The sequence below is a fragment of the Pseudorca crassidens genome, assembly GCF_039906515.1.
Source record: "Pseudorca crassidens isolate mPseCra1 chromosome 1 unlocalized genomic scaffold, mPseCra1.hap1 SUPER_1_unloc_10, whole genome shotgun sequence".
NCBI classification, from domain to species: domain Eukaryota; kingdom Metazoa; phylum Chordata; class Mammalia; order Artiodactyla; family Delphinidae; genus Pseudorca; species Pseudorca crassidens.
In genome coordinates, this window is record NW_027135938.1 from 400,611 (window position 1) to 425,439 (window position 24,829).

Genomic DNA, 24,829 nt, shown 5'->3' on the forward strand with positions numbered 1-24,829 from the left:
GGAAAAAACGCATACGCACTTTTTGGCCAAGTGCATCATTGTGGACGTTCTGCTTCTTTTCCTATGCTTTAAAGGCAATTGCTATCTACCTCCTGAAATCGGTTTACTGCAATTCTGCCCCGCTTTCAAGTCCTCTTGGCAGCCTTACTTCAATATATTTTTGGAAGATAGCTGTCATTTATAACTCTGCAGGTTTGTGAATGACAGTGCCCCTGAGCTCCTTTCTTCAACTCGCTTTCTTGTGAGCTGGCCACAACACCACAGGAATGCTTCAGGCCCTCGTGTGGTTCTGGCATGGCACGCTGAGCCTTTGGTTAATTCCTCTTACTGGTGGGAAATGAGAGTTGAAATTGCCCGTCCAGACACCTCCAGCTTGTCTCTCATTGGTTCTCCCTCTTCCTGTTCATTTTCCGCAGAAATTGCAAACTGGGCCAAACAGGAGGTTAAAGGCCCTGACTCTCCAAGTGCAGAGAGTGTTAGTAAAGCGTCTGGAATGTTGCACCCGAGTACCAGGGGACGAAAACTGAGACACATTTGAACACAATTCCCCATCACATGGTGGAACATACTGTGGGTTCCACATGCATGTTTTAGCTGAAGGAAGAATCCCTTAAACCTGGAGAGTTGAGACCCATGGAATGGGTACCATGCAATATGACTTCAATGGGTCTGCATTGGCTCACCGATCCTCACCAATCCTATCACTGCTGCTTTTATGCTGTTGTACACACGCTTCATTCTCTTTTGGAGACATATAAATCCAAGGTTTTAAGATTCTTACTAGTCAGGTATATTCTTAGGAGTTTAATATGGCGTGTGGAGTCCTCTTCGTTGAGCAAGGAGTAGCTCTTGTCTATTACATATTTGGCTTATGGAACGGTATTTGTGCTAATTTCAATCTCTGCTTTTATACAGCCCCCCAACTCACCTTTCCCCTTAAGCAAGCATAAGTTGGTTTTCTACATCTGACACCCTGTTCTGTTTTGTAATTCAGTTCCTGTGTAGCCAAGTTTACATTCCGTGTAGTAGTGGAATCTTATGATGTTTCTTTTTCTGTGTGACTTATTTCACTTAGAATCATCGTACCTGAATCCACTCATTATGCTTCTATGGGCCTGATGACGTAGATTTCATTGCTGAGTGATATTGCATTGTACGTAAGTACCACAACTTCTTTATCCATTTTTTGCTTTCTGCGATATTGAACTTGTACCGTAAACGAGGTTCTTGTAAACAGAGCTGTCCCAGACTTTGGGGTCGCTCTGTCTTTTTGATTTTAATTTCCCTAAGCTATAGGACCATAAGTGGAATTGCCCTAGGCTCTGTTGCTTTGTTTTTTAGATGTTTCAGGAAACACCATACACTTCTCCAGAGTGGCTGTTGGCAATTTACATCCCGCCCATCAGCATAACAAGGCTCCCAGTTCTCCATGGCCTGTCCTGCCTTTCTGGATTTTACACTTTTTTCAGATGGCCCTTTTGATCGGGGGGCAGTGAGACTTTATTGTACTGCAGATTTCCTTTGCAAGCTTGCTTGGTTGGCCAAAAAGGGCGTATGCTTTTTTTCCTGAGGAAAAAACGCATACGCACTTTTTGGCCAAGTGCATCATTGTGGACGTTCTGCCTCTTTTCCTATGCTTTACATGCAATTCCAGTCTACCTCCTGAAATCGGTTTCCCGCAATTCTGCCCCGTTTTCAAGTCCTCTTGGCAGCCTTACTTCAATATATTTTTGGACGATAGCTGTCATTTTTAACTCTGCAGGTTTGTGAACTACAGTGCCCCTGAGCTCCTTTCTTCAACTCGCTTTCTTGTGAGCTGGCCGCAACACCGCAGCATTGCTTCAGGCCCTAGTGTGGTTCCGGCATGGCACGCTGAGCCTTTGGTTAATTCCTCTTCCTGGTGGGAAATGAGAGTTAAATTTGCCCGTCCAGACACCTCCAGCTAGTCTCTCATTGGTTCTCCCTATTCCTGTTCATTTTGCGCAGAAATTGCAAACTGGGACAAACAGGAGGTTAAAGGCACTGACTCTCCAAGTGGGGAGAGTGTTAGTAAAGCGTCTGGAATGTTGCACCCGAGTACCAGGGGACAAAACCTGAGACACATTTGAACACGTTTCCCGATCACACGGTGGATCATACTCTGGGTTCCACATGCATGTTTTAGCTGAAGGAAGAATCCCTTAAACCTGGAGAGTTGAGACCCGTGGAATGGGTACCATGCAATATGATTTCAAAGGGTCTGCATTTGCTCACCGAACCTCACCAATCCTATCACTGCTGCGTTTATGCCGCTGTACACACGCTTGATTCTCTTTCGGAGACATATAAATCCATAGGTTTTAAGATTCTTACTTGTCAGGTATATTCTTAGGCGTTTAATATGGGGCGTTGAGTCCACTTCGTTGAGCAAGGAGTAGCTCATGTCTATTACATATTTGGCTTATGGAACGGTATCTGTGCTAATTTCAATCTCTGGTTTTATGCAGCACCCCAACTCACCTTTCCCCTTAAGCAAGCATAAGTTGGTTTTCTACATTTGAGACCCTGTTCTGTTTTGTAATTCAGTTCCTGTGTAGCCAAGTTTACATTCCGTGTAGTAGTGATATCATATGATGTTTCTTTCTCTGTGTGACTTATTTCACTTAGAATCATCGTACCTGAATCCACTCATTATGCTGCTACGGGCCTGATGACATAGGTTTCATTGCTGAGTGATATTGCATTGTACGTAAGTACCACAACTTCTTTATCCATTTTTCACTTTCTGTGATATTGTACTTGTACTGTAAACGAGGTGCTTGTAAACAGAGCCGTCCCAAAATTTGGGGTGGCTGTGTCTTTTTGATTTTAATTTCCCTAAGCTATAGAACCATAAGTGGAAGTGCCCTAGGCTCTGTTGCTTTGCTTTTTTAGATGTTTCAGGAAGCACCATACAGTTCTCCAGAATGGCTGTTGGCAATTTACATCCCGCCCATCAGCATAACAAGGCTCCCAGTTCTCCATGGCCTGTCCTGCCTTTCTGGATTTTACACTTTTTTCAGACGGCCCTTTTGACAGGGGGCAGTGAGACTTCATTGTAGTGCAGATTTCCTTTGCAAGCTTGCTTGGTTGGCCAAAAAGGGCGTATGCGTTTATTCCTGAATATATTCAGGAGAAAACTCATACGCCCTTTTTGGCCAAGTGCATCATTGTGGAAGTTCTGCCTCTTTTCCTATGCTTTACATGCAATTCCAGTCTACCTCCTGAAATCGGTTTCCTGCAATTCTGCCCCTCTTTCAAGTCCTCTTGGCAGTCTTACTTCAATATATTTCTGGACGATAGCTGTCATTTATAACTCTGCAGGTTTGTGAATTACAGTGCCCCTGAGCTCCTTTCTTCAACTCGCTTTCTTGTGAGCTGGCCGCAACACCGCAGCATTGCTTCAGGCCCTAGTGTGGTTCTGGCATGGCACACTGAGCCTTTGGTTAATTCCTCTTCCTGGTGGGAAATGAGAGTTAAAGTTGCTATTCCAGACACCTCCAGCTAGTCTCTCATTGGTTCCCCCTATTCCTGTTTATTTTCCACAGAAATTGCAAACTGGGCCAAACAGGAGGTTAAAGGCACTGACTCTCCAAGTGGGGAGAGTGTTAGTAAAGCGTCTGGAATGTTGTACCCGAGTACCAGGGGACGAAAACTGAGACACATTTGAACACGTTTCCCGATCACACAGTGGATCATACTATGGGTTCCACATGCATGTTTTAGCTGAAGGAAGAATCCCTTAAACCTGGAGAGTTGAGACCCATGGAATGGGTACCATGCAATATGACTTCAAAGGGTCTGCATTTGCTCACCGAACCTCACCAATCCTATCACTGCTGCGTTTATGCCGCTGTACACACTCTTGATTCTCTTTCGGAGACATATAAATCCATAGGTTATAAGATTCTTACTAGTCAGGTATATTCTTAGGCGTTTAATATGGGGTGTTGAGTCCACTTCGTTGAGCAAGGAGTAGCTCTTGTCTATTACATATTTGGCTTATGGAACGGTATCTGTGCTAATTTCAATCTCTGGTTTTATGCAGCACCCCAACTCACCTTTCCCCTTAAGCAAGCATAAGTTGGTTTTCTACATTTGAGACCCTGTTCTATTTTGTAATTCAGTTCCTGTGTAGCCAAGTTTACATTCCGTGTAGTAGTGATATCTTATGATGTTTCTTTTTCTGTGTGACTTATTTCACTTAGAATCATCGTACCTGAATCCACTCATTATGCTGCTACGGGCCTGATGACATAGGTTTCATTGCTGAGTGATATTGCATTGTACGTAAGTACCACAACTTCCTTATCCATTTTTCGCTTTCTACGAGATTGAACTTGTACCGTAAACGAGATTCTTGTAAACAGAGCCGGCCCAAACTTTTGGGTGGCTGTGTCTTTTTGATTTTAATTTCCCTAAGCTATAGGACCATAAGTGGAAGTGCCCTAGGCTCTGTTGCTTTGTTTTTTAGATGTTTCAGGAAACACCATACACTTCTCCAGAGTGGCTGTTGGCAATTTACATCCCGCCCATCAGCATAACAAGGCTCCCAATTCTCCATGGCCTGTCCTGCCTTTCTGGATTTTACACTTTTTTCAGATGGCCCTTTTGACTGGGGGGCAGTGAGACTTCATTGTAGTGCAGATTTCCTTTGCAAGCTTGCTTGGTTGGCCAAAAAGTGCGTATGCGTTTTTTCCTGAATATATTCAGGAAAAAACGCATACGCACTTTTTGGCCAAGTGCATCATTGTGGACGTTCTGCTTCTTTTCCTATGCTTTAAAGGCAATTGCTATCTACCTCCTGAAATCGGTTTACTGCAATTCTGCCCCGCTTTCAAGTCCTCTTGGCAGCCTTACTTCAATATATTTTTGGAAGATAGCTGTCATTTATAACTCTGCAGGTTTGTGAATGACAGTGCCCCTGAGCTCCTTTCTTCAACTCGCTTTCTTGTGAGCTGGCCACAACACCACAGGAATGCTTCAGGCCCTCGTGTGGTTCTGGCATGGCACGCTGAGCCTTTGGTTAATTCCTCTTACTGGTGGGAAATGAGAGTTGAAATTGCCCGTCCAGACACCTCCAGCTTGTCTCTCATTGGTTCTCCCTCTTCCTGTTCATTTTCCGCAGAAATTGCAAACTGGGCCAAACAGGAGGTTAAAGGCCCTGACTCTCCAAGTGCAGAGAGTGTTAGTAAAGCGTCTGGAATGTTGCACCCGAGTACCAGGGGACGAAAACTGAGACACATTTGAACACAATTCCCCATCACACGGTGGAACATACTGTGGGTTCCACATGCATGTTTTAGCTGAAGGAAGAATCCCTTAAACCTGGAGAGTTGAGACCCATGGAATGGGTACCATGCAATATGACTTCAATGGGTCTGCATTGGCTCACCGATCCTCACCAATCCTATCACTGCTGCTTTTATGCTGTTGTACACACGCTTCATTCTCTTTTGGAGACATATAAATCCAAGGTTTTAAGATTCTTACTAGTCAGGTATATTCTTAGGAGTTTAATATGGCGTGTGGAGTCCTCTTCGTTGAGCAAGGAGTAGCTCTTGTCTATTACATATTTGGCTTATGGAACGGTATTTGTGCTAATTTCAATCTCTGCTTTTATACAGCCCCCCAACTCACCTTTCCCCTTAAGCAAGCATAAGTTGGTTTTCTACATCTGACACCCTGTTCTGTTTTGTAATTCAGTTCCTGTGTAGCCAAGTTTACATTCCGTGTAGTAGTGGAATCTTATGATGTTTCTTTTTCTGTGTGACTTATTTCACTTAGAATCATCGTACCTGAATCCACTCATTATGCTTCTATGGGCCTGATGACGTAGATTTCATTGCTGAGTGATATTGCATTGTACGTAAGTACCACAACTTCTTTATCCATTTTTTGCTTTCTGCGATATTGAACTTGTACCGTAAACGAGGTTCTTGTAAACAGAGCTGTCCCAGACTTTGGGGTCGCTCTGTCTTTTTGATTTTAATTTCCCTAAGCTATAGGACCATAAGTGGAATTGCCCTAGGCTCTGTTGCTTTGTTTTTTAGATGTTTCAGGAAACACCATACACTTCTCCAGAGTGGCTGTTGGCAATTTACATCCCGCCCATCAGCATAACAAGGCTCCCAGTTCTCCATGGCCTGTCCTGCCTTTCTGGATTTTACACTTTTTTCAGATGGCCCTTTTGATCGGGGGGCAGTGAGACTTTATTGTACTGCAGATTTCCTTTGCAAGCTTGCTTGGTTGGCCAAAAAGGGCGTATGCTTTTTTTCCTGAGGAAAAAACGCATACGCACTTTTTGGCCAAGTGCATCATTGTGGACGTTCTGCCTCTTTTCCTATGCTTTACATGCAATTCCAGTCTACCTCCTGAAATCGGTTTCCCGCAATTCTGCCCCGTTTTCAAGTCCTCTTGGCAGCCTTACTTCAATATATTTTTGGACGATAGCTGTCATTTTTAACTCTGCAGGGTTGTGAACTACAGTGCCCCTGAGCTCCTTTCTTCAACTCGCTTTCTTGTGAGCTGGCCGCAACACCGCAGCATTGCTTCAGGCCCTAGTGTGGTTCCGGCATGGCACGCTGAGCCTTTGGTTAATTCCTCTTCCTGGTGGGAAATGAGAGTTAAATTTGCCCGTCCAGACACCTCCAGCTAGTCTCTCATTGGTTCTCCCTATTCCTGTTCATTTTGCGCAGAAATTGCAAACTGGGACAAACAGGAGGTTAAAGGCACTGACTCTCCAAGTGGGGAGAGTGTTAGTAAAGCGTCTGGAATGTTGCACCCGAGTACCAGGGGACAAAACCTGAGACACATTTGAACACGTTTCCCGATCACACGGTGGATCATACTCTGGGTTCCACATGCATGTTTTAGCTGAAGGAAGAATCCCTTAAACCTGGAGAGTTGAGACCCGTGGAATGGGTACCATGCAATATGATTTCAAAGGGTCTGCATTTGCTCACCGAACCTCACCAATCCTATCACTGCTGCGTTTATGCCGCTGTACACACGCTTGATTCTCTTTCGGAGACATATAAATCCATAGGTTTTAAGATTCTTACTTCTCAGGTATATTCTTAGGCGTTTAATATGGGGCGTTGAGTCCACTTCGTTGAGCAAGGAGTAGCTCATGTCTATTACATATTTGGCTTATGGAACGGTATCTGTGCTAATTTCAATCTCTGGTTTTATGCAGCACCCCAACTCACCTTTCCCCTTAAGCAAGCATAAGTTGGTTTTCTACATTTGAGACCCTGTTCTGTTTTGTAATTCAGTTCCTGTGTAGCCAAGTTTACATTCCGTGTAGTAGTGATATCATATGATGTTTCTTTCTCTGTGTGACTTATTTCACTTAGAATCATCGTACCTGAATCCACTCATTATGCTGCTACGGGCCTGATGACATAGGTTTCATTGCTGAGTGATATTGCATTGTACGTAAGTACCACAACTTCTTTATCCATTTTTCACTTTCTGTGATATTGTACTTGTACTGTAAACGAGGTGCTTGTAAACAGAGCCGTCCCAAAATTTGGGGTGGCTGTGTCTTTTTGATTTTAATTTCCCTAAGCTATAGAACCATAAGTGGAAGTGCCCTAGGCTCTGTTGCTTTGCTTTTTTAGATGTTTCAGGAAGCACCATACAGTTCTCCAGAATGGCTGTTGGCAATTTACATCCCGCCCATCAGCATAACAAGGCTCCCAGTTCTCCATGGCCTGTCCTGCCTTTCTGGATTTTACACTTTTTTCAGACGGCCCTTTTGACAGGGGGCAGTGAGACTTCATTGTAGTGCAGATTTCCTTTGCAAGCTTGCTTGGTTGGCCAAAAAGGGCGTATGCGTTTATTCCTGAATATATTCAGGAGAAAACTCATACGCCCTTTTTGGCCAAGTGCATCATTGTGGAAGTTCTGCCTCTTTTCCTATGCTTTACATGCAATTCCAGTCTACCTCCTGAAATCGGTTTCCTGCAATTCTGCCCCTCTTTCAAGTCCTCTTGGCAGTCTTACTTCAATATATTTCTGGACGATAGCTGTCATTTATAACTCTGCAGGTTTGTGAATTACAGTGCCCCTGAGCTCCTTTCTTCAACTCGCTTTCTTGTGAGCTGGCCGCAACACCGCAGCATTGCTTCAGGCCCTAGTGTGGTTCTGGCATGGCACACTGAGCCTTTGGTTAATTCCTCTTCCTGGTGGGAAATGAGAGTTAAAGTTGCTATTCCAGACACCTCCAGCTAGTCTCTCATTGGTTCCCCCTATTCCTGTTTATTTTCCACAGAAATTGCAAACTGGGCCAAACAGGAGGTTAAAGGCACTGACTCTCCAAGTGGGGAGAGTGTTAGTAAAGCGTCTGGAATGTTGTACCCGAGTACCAGGGGACGAAAACTGAGACACATTTGAACACGTTTCCCGATCACACAGTGGATCATACTATGGGTTCCACATGCATGTTTTAGCTGAAGGAAGAATCCCTTAAACCTGGAGAGTTGAGACCCATGGAATGGGTACCATGCAATATGACTTCAAAGGGTCTGCATTTGCTCACCGAACCTCACCAATCCTATCACTGCTGCGTTTATGCCGCTGTACACACTCTTGATTCTCTTTCGGAGACATATAAATCCATAGGTTATAAGATTCTTACTAGTCAGGTATATTCTTAGGCGTTTAATATGGGGTGTTGAGTCCACTTCGTTGAGCAAGGAGTAGCTCTTGTCTATTACATATTTGGCTTATGGAACGGTATCTGTGCTAATTTCAATCTCTGGTTTTATGCAGCACCCCAACTCACCTTTCCCCTTAAGCAAGCATAAGTTGGTTTTCTACATTTGAGACCCTGTTCTATTTTGTAATTCAGTTCCTGTGTAGCCAAGTTTACATTCCGTGTAGTAGTGATATCTTATGATGTTTCTTTTTCTGTGTGACTTATTTCACTTAGAATCATCGTACCTGAATCCACTCATTATGCTGCTACGGGCCTGATGACATAGGTTTCATTGCTGAGTGATATTGCATTGTACGTAAGTACCACAACTTCCTTATCCATTTTTCGCTTTCTACGAGATTGAACTTGTACCGTAAACGAGATTCTTGTAAACAGAGCCGGCCCAAACTTTTGGGTGGCTGTGTCTTTTTGATTTTAATTTCCCTAAGCTATAGGACCATAAGTGGAAGTGCCCTAGGCTCTGTTGCTTTGTTTTTTAGATGTTTCAGGAAACACCATACACTTCTCCAGAGTGGCTGTTGGCAATTTACATCCCGCCCATCAGCATAACAAGGCTCCCAATTCTCCATGGCCTGTCCTGCCTTTCTGGATTTTACACTTTTTTCAGATGGCCCTTTTGACTGGGGGGCAGTGAGACTTCATTGTAGTGCAGATTTCCTTTGCAAGCTTGCTTGGTTGGCCAAAAAGTGCGTATGCGTCTTTTCCTGAATATATTCAGGAAAAAACGCATACGCACTTTTTGGCCAAGTGCATCATTGTGGACGTTCTGCTTCTTTTCCTATGCTTTAAAGGCAATTGCTATCTACCTCCTGAAATCGGTTTACTGCAATTCTGCCCCGCTTTCAAGTCCTCTTGGCAGCCTTACTTCAATATATTTTTGGAAGATAGCTGTCATTTATAACTCTGCAGGTTTGTGAATGACAGTGCCCCTGAGCTCCTTTCTTCAACTCGCTTTCTTGTGAGCTGGCCACAACACCACAGGAATGCTTCAGGCCCTCGTGTGGTTCTGGCATGGCACGCTGAGCCTTTGGTTAATTCCTCTTACTGGTGGGAAATGAGAGTTGAAATTGCCCGTCCAGACACCTCCAGCTTGTCTCTCATTGGTTCTCCCTCTTCCTGTTCATTTTCCGCAGAAATTGCAAACTGGGCCAAACAGGAGGTTAAAGGCCCTGACTCTCCAAGTGCAGAGAGTGTTAGTAAAGCGTCTGGAATGTTGCACCCGAGTACCAGGGGACGAAAACTGAGACACATTTGAACACAATTCCCCATCACACGGTGGAACATACTGTGGGTTCCACATGCATGTTTTAGCTGAAGGAAGAATCCCTTAAACCTGGAGAGTTGAGACCCATGGAATGGGTACCATGCAATATGACTTCAATGGGTCTGCATTGGCTCACCGATCCTCACCAATCCTATCACTGCTGCTTTTATGCTGTTGTACACACGCTTCATTCTCTTTTGGAGACATATAAATCCAAGGTTTTAAGATTCTTACTAGTCAGGTATATTCTTAGGAGTTTAATATGGCGTGTGGAGTCCTCTTCGTTGAGCAAGGAGTAGCTCTTGTCTATTACATATTTGGCTTATGGAACGGTATTTGTGCTAATTTCAATCTCTGCTTTTATACAGCCCCCCAACTCACCTTTCCCCTTAAGCAAGCATAAGTTGGTTTTCTACATCTGACACCCTGTTCTGTTTTGTAATTCAGTTCCTGTGTAGCCAAGTTTACATTCCGTGTAGTAGTGGAATCTTATGATGTTTCTTTTTCTGTGTGACTTATTTCACTTAGAATCATCGTACCTGAATCCACTCATTATGCTTCTATGGGCCTGATGACGTAGATTTCATTGCTGAGTGATATTGCATTGTACGTAAGTACCACAACTTCTTTATCCATTTTTTGCTTTCTGCGATATTGAACTTGTACCGTAAACGAGGTTCTTGTAAACAGAGCTGTCCCAGACTTTGGGGTCGCTCTGTCTTTTTGATTTTAATTTCCCTAAGCTATAGGACCATAAGTGGAATTGCCCTAGGCTCTGTTGCTTTGTTTTTTAGATGTTTCAGGAAACACCATACACTTCTCCAGAGTGGCTGTTGGCAATTTACATCCCGCCCATCAGCATAACAAGGCTCCCAGTTCTCCATGGCCTGTCCTGCCTTTCTGGATTTTACACTTTTTTCAGATGGCCCTTTTGATCGGGGGGCAGTGAGACTTTATTGTACTGCAGATTTCCTTTGCAAGCTTGCTTGGTTGGCCAAAAAGGGCGTATGCTTTTTTTCCTGAGGAAAAAACGCATACGCACTTTTTGGCCAAGTGCATCATTGTGGACGTTCTGCCTCTTTTCCTATGCTTTACATGCAATTCCAGTCTACCTCCTGAAATCGGTTTCCCGCAATTCTGCCCCGTTTTCAAGTCCTCTTGGCAGCCTTACTTCAATATATTTTTGGACGATAGCTGTCATTTTTAACTCTGCAGGTTTGTGAACTACAGTGCCCCTGAGCTCCTTTCTTCAACTCGCTTTCTTGTGAGCTGGCCGCAACACCGCAGCATTGCTTCAGGCCCTAGTGTGGTTCCGGCATGGCACGCTGAGCCTTTGGTTAATTCCTCTTCCTGGTGGGAAATGAGAGTTAAATTTGCCCGTCCAGACACCTCCAGCTAGTCTCTCATTGGTTCTCCCTATTCCTGTTCATTTTGCGCAGAAATTGCAAACTGGGACAAACAGGAGGTTAAAGGCACTGACTCTCCAAGTGGGGAGAGTGTTAGTAAAGCGTCTGGAATGTTGCACCCGAGTACCAGGGGACAAAACCTGAGACACATTTGAACACGTTTCCCGATCACACGGTGGATCATACTCTGGGTTCCACATGCATGTTTTAGCTGAAGGAAGAATCCCTTAAACCTGGAGAGTTGAGACCCGTGGAATGGGTACCATGCAATATGATTTCAAAGGGTCTGCATTTGCTCACCGAACCTCACCAATCCTATCACTGCTGCGTTTATGCCGCTGTACACACACTTGATTCTCTTTCGGAGACATATAAATCCATAGGTTTTAAGATTCTTACTTCTCAGGTATATTCTTAGGCGTTTAATATGGGGCGTTGAGTCCACTTCGTTGAGCAAGGAGTAGCTCATGTCTATTACATATTTGGCTTATGGAACGGTATCTGTGCTAATTTCAATCTCTGGTTTTATGCAGCACCCCAACTCACCTTTCCCCTTAAGCAAGCATAAGTTGGTTTTCTACATTTGAGACCCTGTTCTGTTTTGTAATTCAGTTCCTGTGTAGCCAAGTTTACATTCCGTGTAGTAGTGATATCATATGATGTTTCTTTCTCTGTGTGACTTATTTCACTTAGAATCATCGTACCTGAATCCACTCATTATGCTGCTACGGGCCTGATGACATAGGTTTCATTGCTGAGTGATATTGCATTGTACGTAAGTACCACAACTTCTTTATCCATTTTTCACTTTCTGTGATATTGTACTTGTACCGTAAACGAGGTTCTTGTAAAGACAGCCGTCCCAAACTTTGGGGTGGCTGTGTCTTTTTGATTTTAATTTCCCTGTGCTATAGGACCATAAGTGGAAGTGCCCTAGGCTCTGTTGCTCTGTATTTTAGATGTTTCAGGAAACACCATACACTTCTCCAGAGTGGCTGTTGGCAATTTACATCCCATCCATCAGGATAACAAGGCTTCCAGTTCTCCATGGCCTGTCGTGGCTTTCTGGATTTTATACTGTTTTCAGATGGCCCTTTTGACCGGGGGGCAGTGAAACTTCATTGTAGTGCAGATTTCCTTTGCAAGCTTGCTTGGTTGGCCAAAAAGGGCGTATGCGTTTTCTCCTGAATATATTCAGGAAAAAACGCATACGCCCTTTTTGGCCAAGTGCATCATTGTGGACGTTCTGCCTCTTTTCCTGTGCTTTACATGCAATTCCAGTCTACCTCCTGAAATCGGTTTCCTGCAATTCTGCCCCGCTTTCAAGTCCTCTTGGCAGCCTTACTTCAATATATTTTTGGACGATAGCTGTCATTTATAACTCTGCAGGTTTGTGAATTACAGTGCCCCTGAGCTCTTTTCTTCAACTCGCTTTCTTGTGAGCTGGCCGCTACACCGCAGCATTGCTTCAGGCCCTAGTGTGGTTCCGGCATGGCACGCTGAGCCTTTGTTTAATTCCTCTTCCTGGTGGGAAATGAGAGTTAAATTTGCCCGTCCAGACACCTCCAGCTAGTCTCTCATTGGTTCTCCCTATTCCTGTTCATTTTCCGCAGAAATTGCAAACTGACCCAAACAGGAGGTTAAAGGCACTGACTCTCCAAGTGGGGAGAGTGTTAGTAAGGCGTCTGGAATGTTGCACCCGAGTACCAGGGACGAAAACTGACCCATTTGAACACGTTTCCCGATCACACGGTGGATCATACTCTGGGTTCCACATGCATGTTTTAGCTGAAGGAAGAATCCCTTAAACCTGGAGAGTTGAGACCCATGGAATGGGTACCATGCAATATGACTTCAAATGGTCTGCATTTGCTCACCGAACCTCACCAATCGTATCACTGCTGCGTTTATGCCGCTGTACACATGCTTGATTCTCTTTCGGAGAAATAGAAATCCATAGGTTTTAAGATTCTTACTAGTCAGGTATATTCTTAGGCGTTTAATATGGGGCATTGAGTCCACTTCGTTGAGCAAGGAGTAGCTCTTGTCTATTACATATTTGGCTTATGGAACGGTATCTGTGCTAATTTCAATCTCTGGTTTTATGCAGCACCCCAACTCACCTTTCCTCTTAAGCAAGAATAAGTTGGTTTTCTACATTTGAGACCCTGTTCTGTTTTGTAATTCAGTTCCTGTGTAGCCAAGTTTACATTCCGTGTAGTAGTGATATCTTATGATGTTTCTTTTTCTGTGTGACTTATTTCACTTAGAATCATTGTACCTGAATCCACTCATTATGCTGCTACGGGCCTGATGACATAGGTTTCATTGCTGATTGACATTGCATTGTACGTAAGTACCACAACTTCTTTATCCATTTTTCACTGTCTGTGATATTGAATTTGTACTGTAAATGAGGTTCTTGTAATCAGAGCCGTCCCAAACTTTGGGGTGGCTATGTCTTTTTGATTTTAATTTCCCTAAGCTATAGGTCCATAAGTGGAAGTGCCCTAGGCTCTGTTGCTTTGTTTTTTAGATGTTTCAGGAAACACCATACACTTCTCCAGAGTGGCTGTTGGCAATTTACATCCCGCCCTTCAGCATAACAAGGCTCCCACGTCTCCATGGCCTGTCCTGCCTTTCTGGATTTTACACTTTATTCAGATTGCCCTTTTGACAGGGGGTCAGTGAGACTTCATTGTAGTGCAGATTTCCTTTGCAAGATTGCTTGGTTGGCCAAAAAGGGCGTATGCGTTTTTTCCTGAATATATTCAGGAAAAAACGTATACGCACTTTTTGGCCAAGTGCATCATTGTGGACGTTCTGCCTCTTTTCCTATGCTTTACATGCAATTGCAGTCTACCTCCTGAAATCGGTTTCCTGCAATTCTGTCCCGCTTTCAAGTCCTCTTGGCAGCCTTACTTCAATATATTTTTGGACGATAGCTGTCATTCATAACTCTGCAGGTTTTTGAATTACAGTGCCCCTGAGCTCCTTTCTTCAACTCGCTTTCTTGTGAGCTGGCCGCAACACCGCAGGATGGCTTCAGGCCCTAGTGTGGTTCCGGCATGGCACGCTGAGCCTTTGGTTAATTCCTCTTCCTGGTGGGAAATGAGAGTTAAATTTGCCCGTCCAGACACCTCCAGCTAGTCTCTCATTGGTTCTCCCTATTCCTGTTCATCTTCCTCAGAAGTTGCAAACTGGGCCAAACAGGAGGTTAAAGGCACTGACTCTCCAAGTGGGGACAGTGTTAGTAAAGCGTCTGGAATGTTGCACCCGAGTACCAGGGGACGAAAACTGAGACACATTTGAACACGTTTCCCGATCACACGGTGGATCATACTCTGGGTTCCACATGCATGTTTTAGCTGAAGGAAGAATCCCTTAAACCTTGAGAGTTGAGACCCATGGAATGGATACCATGCAATATGACTTCTAACGGTCTGCATTTGCTCACCGAACCTCACCAATCCTATCACTGCTGCGTTTATGCCGCTGTACACACGCTTGATTCTCTTTCGGAGACATATAAATCCATAGGTTTTAAGATTCTTACTAGTCAGGTATATTCTTAGGCGTTTAATATGGGGTGTTGAGTCCACTTCGTTGAGCAAGGAGTAGCTCATGTCTATTACATATTTGGCTTATGGAATGGTATCTGTGCTAATTTCAATCTCTGGTTTTATGCAGCACCCCAACTCACCTTTCCCCTTAAGCAAGCATAAGTTGGTTTTCTACATTTGAGACCCTGTTCTGTTTTGTAATTCAGTTCCTGGGTAGCCAAGATTACATTCCGTGTAGTAGTGATAACTTATGATGTTTCTTTTTCTGTGTGACTTATTTCACTTAGAATCATCGTACCTGAATCCACTCATTATGCTGCTGTGGGCCTGATGGCACAGATTTCATTGCTGAGTGATGTTATATTGTACGTAAGTACCACAACTTCTTTATCCATTTTTCTCTTTCTATGATATTGAACTTGTACCGGAAACGAGGTTCTTGTAAACAGAGCCGTCCCAAACTTTGGGGTGGCTGTGTCTTTTTGATTTTAATTTCCCTAAGCTATAGGACCATAAGTGGAAGTGCCCTAGGCTCTGTTGCTTTGTTTTTTAGATGTTTCAGGAAACACCATACACTTCTCCAGAGTGGCTGTTGGCAATTTACATCCCGCCCATCAGCATAACAAGGCTCCCAGTTCTCCATGGTCTGTCCTGCCTTTCTGGATTTTACACTTTTATCAGATTGCCCTTTTGACCGGGGGGCAGTGAGACTTCATTGTAGTGCAGATTTCCTTTGCAAGCTTGCTTGGTTGGCCAAAAAGGGCGTATGCGTTTTTTCCTGAATATATTCAGGAAAAAACGCATACGCCCTTTTTGGCCAAGTGCATCATTGTGGACGTTCTGCCTCTTTTCCTATGCTTTACATGCAATTCCAGTCTACCTCCTGAAATCGGTTTCCTGCAATTCTGTCCCGCTTTCAAGTCCTCTTGGCAGCCTTACTTCCATATATTTTTTGACGATAATTGTCTTTCATAACTCTGCAGGTTGGTGAATTACAGTGCCCCTGAGCTCCTTTCTTCAACTCGCTTTCTTGTGAGCTGGCCGCAACACCGCAGCATTGCTTCAGGCCCTAGTGTGGTTCCGGCATGGCACGCTGAGCCTTTGGTTAATTCCACTTCCTGGTGGGAAATGAGAGTTAAATTTGCCCGTCCAGACACCTCCAGCTAGTCTCTCATTGGTTCTCCCTATTCCTGTTCATTTTCCGCAGAAATTGCAAACTGGGCCAAACAGGAGCTTAAAGGCACTGACTCTCCAAGTGGGGAGAGTGTTAGTAAAGCATCTGGAATGTTGCACCCGAGTACCAGGGGACGAAACCTGAGACACATTTGAACACGTTTCCCGATCACACGGTGGATCATACTCTGGGTTCCACATGCATGTTTTAGCTGAAGGAAGAATCCCTTAAACCTGGAGAGTTGAGACCCATGGAATGGGTACCATGCAATATGACTTCTAACGGTCTGCATTTGCTCACCGAACCTCACCAATCCTATCACTGCTGCGTTTATGCCGCTGTACACACGTTTGATTCTCTTTCGGAGACATAGAAATCCATAGGTTTTAAGATTCTTACTAGTCAGGTATATTCTTAAGTGTTTAATATGGGGTGTAGAGTCCACTTGGTTTACCAAGGAGTAGCTCTTGTCTATTACATATTTGGCTTATGGAATGGTATCTGTGCTAATTTCAATCTCTGGTTTTATGCAGCACCCCAACTCACCTTTCCCCTTAAGCAAGCATAAGTTGGTTTTCTACATTTGAGACCCTGTTCTGTTTTGTAATTCAGTTCCTGTGTAGCCAAGTTTACATTCCCTGTAGTAGTGATATCTTATGATGTTTCTTTTTCTGTGTGACTTATTTCACTTAGAATCATCGTACCTGAATCCACTCATTATGCTGCTACGGGCCTGATGACATAGGTTTCATTGCTGAGTGACATTGCATTGTACGTAAGTACCACAACTTCTTTATCCATTTTTCACTTTCTGTGATATTGAATTTGTACTGTAAACGAGGTTCTTGTAAACAGAGCCGTCCCAAACTTTGGGGTGGCTGTGTCTTTTTGATTTTAATTTCCCTAAGCTATAGGACCATAAGTGGAAGTGCCCTAGGCTCTGTTGCTTTGTTTTTTAGATGTTTCAGGAAACACCATACACTTCTCCAGAGTGGCTGTTGGCAATTTACATCCCGCCCATCAGCATAACAAGGCTCCCACGTCTCCATGGGCTGTCCTGCCTTTCTGGATTTTACACTTTTTTCAGATGGCCCTTTTGACCGGGGGGCAGTGAGACTTCATTGTAGTGCAGATTTCCTTTGCAAGCTTGCTTGGTTGGCCAAAAAGTGCGTATGCGTTTTTTCCTGAGGAAAAAACGTATACGCCCTTTTTGGCCAAGTGCATCATTGTGGACGTTCTGCCTCTTTTCCTATGCTTTACATGCAATTCCAGTCTACCTCCTGAAATCGGTTTCCTGCAATTCTGCCCCGCTTTCAAGTCCTCTTGGCAGCCTTACTTCAATATATTTTTGGACCATAGCTGTCATTTATAACTCTGCAGGTTTGTGGATTACAGTGCCCCTGAGCTCCATTCTTCAACTCGCTTTCTTGTGAGCTGCCCGTAACACCGCAGGATTGCTTCAGACCCTAGTGTGGTTCCGGCATGGCACGCTGAGCCTTTGGTTAATTCCTCTTCCTGGTGGGAAATGAGAGTTAAATTTGCCCGTCCAGACACTTCCAGCTAGTCTCTCATTGGTTCTCCCTATTCCTGTTCATCTTCCTCAGAAGTTGCAAACTGGGCCAAACAGGAGGTTAAAGGCACTGACTCTCCAAGTGGGGAGAGTGTTAGTAAAGCGTCTGGAATGTTGCACCCGAGTACCCGGGGACGAAAACTGAGACACATTTGAACACGTTTCCCGATCACACGGTGGATCATACTCTGGGTTCCACATGCATGTTTTAGCTGAAGGAAGAATCCCTTAAACCTTGAGAGTTGAGACCCATGGAATGGATACCATGCAATATGACTTCTAACGGTCTGCATTTGCTCACCGAACCTCACCAATCCTATCACTGCTGCGTTTATGCCGCTGTACACACGCTTGATTCTCTTTCGGAGACATATAAATCCATAGGTTTTAAGATTCTTACTAGTCAGGTATATTCTTAGGCGTTTAATATGGGGCGTTGAGTCCACTTCGTTGAGCAAGGAGTAGCTCATGTCTATTACATATTTGGCTTATGGAATGGTATCTGTGCTAATTTCAATCTCTGGTTTTATGCAGCACCCCAACTCACCTTTCCCCTTAAGCAAGCATAAGTTGGTTTTCTACATTTGAGACCCTGTTCTGTCTTGTAATTCAGTTCCTGGGTAGCCAAGATTACATTCCGTGTAGTAGTGATAACTTATGATGTTTCTTTTTCTGTGTGACTTATTTCACTTAGAATCATCGTACCTGAATCCACTCATTATGCTGCTGTGGGCCTGATGGCACAGATTTCATTGCTGAGTGAAATTACATTGTACGTAAGTACCACAACTTCTTTATCCATTTTTCACTTTCTATGATATTGAACGTGTACCGGAAACGAGGTTCTTGTAAACAGAGCCGTCCCAAACTTTGGGGTGGCTGTGTCTTTTTGAATTTAATTTCCCTAAGCTATAGGACCATAAGTGGAAGTGCCCTAGGCTCTGTTGCTTTCTTTTTTAGATGTTTCAGGAAACACCATACACTTCTCCAGAGTGGCTGTTGGCAATTTACATCCCGCCCATCAGCATAACAAGGCTCCCACGTCTCCATGGCCTGTCCTGCCTTTCTGGATTTTACACATTTTTCAGATGGCCCTTTTGATCGGGGGGCAGTGAGACTTCATTGTAGTGCAGATTTCCTTTGCAAGCTTGCTTGGTTGGCCAAACGTGCGTATGCGTTTTTTCCTGAATATACGCATACGCCTTTTTGGCCAAGTGCATCATTGTGGACGTTCTGCCTCTTTTCCTATGCTTTACATGCAATTCCAGTCTACCTCCTGAAATCGGTTTCCTGCAATTCTGTCCCACTTTCAAGTCCTCTTGGCAGCCTTACTTCAATATATTTTTGGACGATAGCTGTCATTTATAACTCTGCAGGTTTGTGAATTACAGTGCCCCTGAGCTCCTTTCTTCAACTCGCTTTCTTGTGAGCTGGCCGCAACACCGCAGGAATGCTTCAGGCCCTAGTGTGGTTCTGGCATGGCACGCTGAGCCTTTGGTTAATTCCTCTTCCTGGTGGGAAATGAGAGTTAAATTTGCCCGTCCAGACACCTCCAGATAGTCTCTCATTTGTTCTCCCTATTCCTGTTCATTTTCCGCAGAAATTGCAAACTGGGCCAAACAGGAGGTTAAAGGCACTGACTCTCCAAGTGGGGAGAGTGTTAGTAAAGCGTCTGGAATGTTGCACCCGAGTACCAGGGGACGAAAACTGAGACACATTTGAACACGTTTCCCGATCACACGGTGGATCATACTCTGGGTTCCACATGCATGTTTTAGCTGAAGGAAGAATCCCTTAAACCTGGAGAGTTGAGACCCATGGAATGGGTACCATGCAATATGACTTCAAAGGGTCTGCATTTGCTCACCGAAACTCACCAATCCTATCACTGCTACGTTTATGCCGCTGTACACACGCTTGATTCTCTTTCGGAGACATAGAAATCCATAGGTTTTAAGATTCTTACTAGTCAGGTATATTCTTAGGCGTTTAATATGGGGTGTTGAGTCCACTTCGTTGAGCAAGGAGTAGCTCTTGTCTATTACATATTTGGCTTATGGAACGGTATCTGTGCTAATTTCAATCTCTGGTTTTATGCAGCACCCCAACTCACCTTTCCCCTTAAGCAAGCATAAGTTGGTTTTCTACATTTGAGACCCTGTTCTGTTTTGTAATTCAGTTCCTGTGTAGCCAAGTTTACATTCCGTGTAGTAGTGATATCTTATGATGTTTCTTTTTCTGTGTGACTTATTTCACTTAGAATCATCGTACCTGAATCCACTCATTATGCTGCTATGGGCCTGATGACATAGTTTTCATTGCTGAGTGATATTGCATTGTACGTAAGTACCACAACTTTTTTATCCATTTTTCGCGCTCTGCGATATTGAACTTGTACCGTAAACGAGGTTCTTGTAAACAGTGCCATCCCAAACTTTGGGGTGGCTGTGTGTTTTTGATTTTAATTTCCCTAAGCTATAGGTCCATAAGTGGAAGTGCCTTAGGCTCTGTTGCTTTGTTTTTTAGATGTTTCAGGAAACACCATACACTTCTCCGGAGTGGCTGTTGGCAATTTACATCCCGCCCACCAGCATAACAAGGCTCCCAGTTCTCCATGGCCTGTCCTGCTTTTCTGGATTTTACACTTTTTTCAGATGGCCCTTTTGACTGGGGTGAAGTGAGACTTCATTGTAGTGCAGATTTCCTTTGCAATCTTGTTTTGTTGGCCAAAAAGGGCATATGCGTTTCTTCCTGAATATATTCAGGAAAAAACGCATGCGCACTTTTTGGCCAAGTGCATCATTGTCGACGTTCTGAGTCTTTTCATATGTTGTCAATGCAATTCTTGTCTACCTCTTGAAATCGGTTTCCTGCAATTCTGCCTTGCTGTCAGTGCCTCTTCATAGCCTTACCTCAATATACTTTTGGAAAATAGTTGGCCTTTATAACTCTGCAGGTTTTTGAATTGCAGTGGCCCTTAGTCTATTTTTCAGCTCTTATTTTTGTGATCTTGCCTCATATCCTCAGGATTTTTTTATGCCCTATTCTTCTTCTGGGGCGCCTTGCTCTGCCTTTGGTTAATTCTTCTTCCTAATGTGAAATTAGAGTGACATGTGCCCATTGAAACCGCTACAGCTATTTTCTCACTGGTTCCCCCTATTCCCATTCATCCTCCGCACTAACTGCAGACTGTGCGATACCGGAACTTAAAGGCATTGACTCTCCATGTGGGGATGTTTTTAGTAAAGTGGCTGGAATGTTGATCCAGAGCCCCAGGAGAGGAAAATGAGGTGCGTTTTAGAAACCTTTCCCGATCATATGGTATACCATCCGCTGGATTTCCCATGCATGGTTTAGCTGTAGGAAGATTCCGTTCAACCTGGAGTGTTGGGACCCTTGGAATGAGTAGCATGAAGTATTGCATTAAACTTTCGGCAGTTGCTCACCAAAGCTCACCAATCCTCTCAGCCCCAAGTGTCCAGCCTTATGTCTTATCCAGCTGTGGGTTTATATGTGGTCATTCCAGGTTGCATCACAGCCCCTGAGCGAATTTTGTAAGAATTTTTCTCTCTTTCATTGTTTCTGCGTTTTGGTTTTAAAATTTATTTCTATAATGGGGTTTAGCTCATTTTCACTGCTGTGTTTGGCCGCTCTGCACACACTTGATTCCCTTATGGAGATATATCAATACATGGGTTTTAAGATTCTTATTACTCAGATATATTTCTCTGCGGTGTATAGGGTGTGTTGAGGCCAGTTCATTGAGCAAGGTGTAGATCTTGTCTAATACCTATTTGGTTTATTGAACGGTATCTGTGCTAATTTCAAACTCTGGTTTTATGCATCAGCCCACCTCTCCTTTCCCCTTAAGCTGACATAAGTGTGTTTTCTAAATGTGAGACACTGTTCTGTTTTGTAATTCATTTTTTGTGCAGCCATATTTATCCTCCCTCTATAAGTGATATCTTATGATATGTTTCTTTTTCTGTTTGACTTATTTCAAGTAGTATTATCGGACCTAAATCCACTCTTTATCCTTCTACTAGCCTTATTACATTGATTTCATGGTGAAGAGATATTCCATTGTACATAAGTACCACATTTTCTTTATCCATTGTTCTCTTTCCTGGGATATTTAAGGTGTACTGAAGTTGAGGTTCTTGTAAACAGAGTAGCCATAAACTGTGGTGTGCTTGTGTCTTGTTGATTTTTAGACTTCCCTAGATATACTTCCATGATTGGAAGTGCCCTATGCTCTGTAGCTCTGTTTTTTAGATGATTTAGGAACCACCATACACTTCTCCAGAGTGGCTCTCGGCAGTTCACACACTGTCCATCAGCGTATAAAGGCTCCCTGTTCTCCATGGCCTGTCCTGCATTTCTGGTTTTTACAATTTTTTCGGATGGCCCTTTTGACCGGTGGGAAATGAGACTTCTTTGTTGTGCACATTTGCATTGCTTGCTTGCTTGGTTGCCCATAAAGTGCGTATGCGTTTTTTCCTGGATATATTCAGGAAAAAATGCATACTCCCTTTTGGGCCAACTGCATCATTGTCAAAATTCTGCCGCTTTTCATGTGCTTTAAAGACGAGTCCAATCTATCTCTTGAAATCTGTTTCTTGCAATTCTGTCTTGCATTCAGATCCTCTTCTTTGCCTTACCTCAACATATTTTTGGACGTTAGTTTTCATTTATAACTCTGCAGGTTTGTGAATTGCAGTGGCCCTGAGCTCCATTTTTTAAGTTGCTCTTTTGTGAGCTGGCCTCAAAGCTGCAGGATTGCTTCAGGCCCTATTTTGGCTCCGGCGAGGCGGGCTGAGCCTTTTTTTAATTCTTATTCTTAATGGGAAATTAGAGTGACATGTGTCCGTCCAAACCCCTACAACTATTCTCTCATTGGTTCCCCCTCTTCCCGTTCATCCTCCTCACAATTTGCAAAATGTGTGAAACAGAAGTTTAAATGTGCTGATTCTCTAAGTGGGGAGATTCTAAGTAACGTGGCTGGAATGATGAACAGGAGCACCAGGAGAGGATAAATGAGGTGCATTTTAGACACATCTCCCGATCACATGGTGTACAGTCCTCTGGGTTTTCCATGCATGTTTTAGCTGTAGGAAGATCCCTTGAACCTGCAGATTTGGGACCCATTGAATGGGTACCAGGTAGTATTACTTTAAAGGGTGTGCATTTCCTCACCCAACCTCACATTTCTCTTAGCACGAACAGTTTCCAGCCTTATGTCTCATCCTGCTGTGGGTCTAGATGTGTTCAATCCATGTTGCATCACCGTCCCTGAGGAAAAGTTGTAAGAGGTTTTCTCTTTCTCTCTGTCGTTTATTTTTTTCAATTTATTACTATATTGGTTACAGCTGATTTTCAAAGCTCTGTTTCTTGCTGCTGTACATCTACTTGATTCACATACAGAGAGACATCAATAAATTCTTTTTCAGATTCTTACCAGTCATATATATTCTTTTCCGGTGACTTGAGTGTGCTGAGTGCAGTTCTTTTAGCTACCGTGTAGGCCTTGTTGATTATCAGTTTGGTATTTGGAATGGTATCTTTGCTAATTTCAACCTCCTGGATGATGCCTCACCCCTCCCCACCTTTCCCGTTTAGCAGCCTTACGTGTGTTTTCTACATATTTGACTATGTTTTTGTTTTGTAATTTATTTCATGTGTAGCCATTTTGGATTCCACCTTTAAGTGATATCTTATGATATGTGTCTTTTTCTTTTTGAATTATGTCACTTAGAATGATCATACGTAACTCCTCCGGAGTTGTTACAACTGGCCATATTTCATTGATTTCCAGGCTGAGTAATATTCCACTCTACATAAGTACCACATCTCTATCCATTTTTTCCCTCCAGAGACATTTAAGTTATATCCTAGTCGAGGATCTTTTAAACAGAGAGGCAGTAAACATTGGGGTGCCTGTGTCCTCTCGATTTTTGTTTTTCCCAAGACATACGCCCATGAGTGCAAGTGCCCTATGCTCTGTAGCTCATTTTTTAGATGCTTTAGTAAACACAATACACTTCTCCAGAATGGCCGTTGGCAATATACATTTCCACTATAAGCCTCACAGGGCTCCCTCTTCTCCTTGCCCTGTCCTGCATTTCTGGTGTTTACACTTTATGAGGATGGCTCTTCTGACTGAGGCGAAGTGATATCTTTTGTAGTATTGATTTCCAGTGCCCACCTGTTTGGTTGGCTAAAAAAGTGTATGCCCTTTTCTTGAATATATACAGAAAAAAACGCATACAGCCTTTTTGGCCAACTGCAATGTTGGCAATGTTCAGCCCCTTTTCTTGTGCTTAATGGCGAGTCCTTTCTACCTCCTCAAATCCCTTTCCTGCCATTCTCCCTTGCTTACCAATCCTTTTCTCTGACTTTCCTCAAGACATTTTTCAGTGATAGATATTTTCAACTCTGCAGTTTCGTGAATTTTACTGTCCCTGAGTTCCATTGTTCAACTTGTGTTTATGGGAACTGGCCACAAAGCAGTGGGATTTCCTCAAGCCCTATACTGTTTCCATGGGCAACCCTAGCCTTTGGTCAATTCGTCTTCCTGATTGGAAATTAGAGTGACATGTGCCTGTCTGAACACCTAGGACTTGTCTCTCATTGTTCCTCATCCTTCCGCTTCATCCTCTGGACAAATTCCAAACTGTACGCAACAGGATGTTGACAGTGCTGACATCTCCAAGTGGGGAGACTGTTAGTAAAGACGCTGGAGGGGTGAACCCGAGCACCAGGAGATGAGGAGATGAGATGCCTTTTCCAAACTCTTCCCAATCAGACGGTATACCATCCTCTGTGTGTGACAGACATGTTTTAGCAGTAGGAAGAGTCCCATTCATGTAAGGAGAACACCAGGGCTTTTTCAAAATCAGTGTCTCCCCGAAACCCAAACTGGGGAATTTTTTAAGCTACGGCTACACATATGTTCATTAAGGGCCTTGGGAAGTAGGCAGAGTCCAAACTTTAGATGATTGAAGTCTTCAGGGTCAGAAGCACTCACCACCGGCTTCCCTTAGGTTACACTTTAACTGTCATTGATAGATGATGTCAATAAAAATATCTATTCTTTTTCCGATTATTTC